Here is a 1,440-nt window from a genome sequence, read left to right as displayed (position 1 = left end):
GACCTCCACCCCCTCACCGCACCCCCATTAAACCCTTCCCTGCCTGGTCTGTTGCAGGTTCATCCTCACCCTCTTCCAGCAGAGCCCCGGCACCCGTCCGGTGACCTTCCAAGAGCTGGGGGGTGAGGAGATTACCCCAACTGAGCCCCCAGTCACCTCCCTGCTGGAGGGGCTGCTCCAGGTCTGGAGGAGCATGAGCCAAAATTCTGAGATTGACAGGTGAGTGGGGCCCACACAGTGCCCCTGCATCCCAACCTTGCCCCCCCAGCCCTGCTGGCACCCCTCACTCCAGACCTACAGGCTCAGTCTGACCTGCCCCCCCAAACCCTCAGTCTGGTAGACATGATGTCTGGGCAGCCCCCACTGAAGGCAGTAGCCCAGGTGGCAGAGGAAGTGTTTGCTGACAGCATCAACTGGGGAAGGGTTGTGGTTTTCTTCTATTTCACATACAGTCACCTTCCAGGTACATCAGGGGCGGGTGCTGGGGTGCCCAGATGCCTGGGTTCTCTCCCTACTCTGGGAGGGCAGTGGGATCTTGTGGATTGGGGAGGGGGCGGAGGTGGTCGTCTGGGGGCCCGGACTCCTGGGTTCTGTTTCTGCTTGGTTCCTCTCAGGCTCTGAGCAGCTCTGGCTGCCTCCGGGCCCTGGAGTTTCTGCGGGAGAGGATCGCTGGCTGGATCCAGCAGCAGGGGGGCTGGGTGAGTGCAGGGAACCACCTCCCACAACCCAAGACCCCCACCCCAGCTCCCACTGGCAGCACCTCTGGGGTGCCCTACATCCCCTCCCCTGAGAATCCCCCCTCCCTTCACAGTGGCACCCCAAACCCCTTGCTAGGGCAGACTTTTCCACCCCTGCTCCTCTGGGTGCTGGCTTGTGGGGGAGGGACTCTAGCTAATGCCCCCTCAGCCCTGCTCATGCCCCTCACTCTCGACCTGTAGCCCCCTGCCCCCCCCAGCCCTGCTGGTGCCCCTCATTCCTTCATGGTGTCCTCCCCAGACTCCTCTCTCCCCTTTCCTCTGGGTGCTGCTGGGGTGTGGGTGTAGGACCCACAAGCCTCCAGCTAACTACTGCCCCCACCTTTCTGTTGGCAGGACTCGGCCCTCACCTACCCCCTTGCCTCTGACTAGGGGTATGGGGGGAAGCAAGGAGACCCCCACCTGCTCCATGGCACTGAACCACGGACCCAGCTGCGCAGAGAGAAAGGGGGAGGGGTCAGAGTCTCATCAAACCTCCTCAAGAAACAAGCAGGAGAGAGAGCAAATAAAGGAGTGGTGGATAACTGCCTGGTGCTGTAGTGTTGTGGGAGGGAGGAAACCAGTGCCCACCCCAGCTCCTATAACCCCCTTACCTGCCCTGCCTAGTACAGCTCCTGCCAGCCCCCACCCTATCTCCCTGTACTAGGAGCCCCCTGTCCTGCTGGCTGCCAGCCGGCCCCACCCC

The 1,440-nt window shown here is 62.4% G+C and overlaps 1 pseudogene; it reads left to right on the top strand.

Annotated features, from left to right (window-relative positions):
- Window positions 1-1,279, top strand: part of LOC112549198 — a 2,295-nt pseudogene extending 1,016 nt beyond the window's left edge.
- Window positions 1,280-1,440: the final 161 nt, after the last annotated feature.

This window comes from Alligator sinensis, unplaced genomic scaffold, assembly GCF_000455745.1.
Source record: "Alligator sinensis unplaced genomic scaffold, ASM45574v1 scaffold647_2, whole genome shotgun sequence".
Lineage (NCBI taxonomy): Eukaryota > Metazoa > Chordata > Crocodylia > Alligatoridae > Alligator > Alligator sinensis.
The sequence above is the reverse complement of the archived record's forward strand: the minus strand, read 5'-3'. Positions and strand labels throughout refer to the sequence as shown.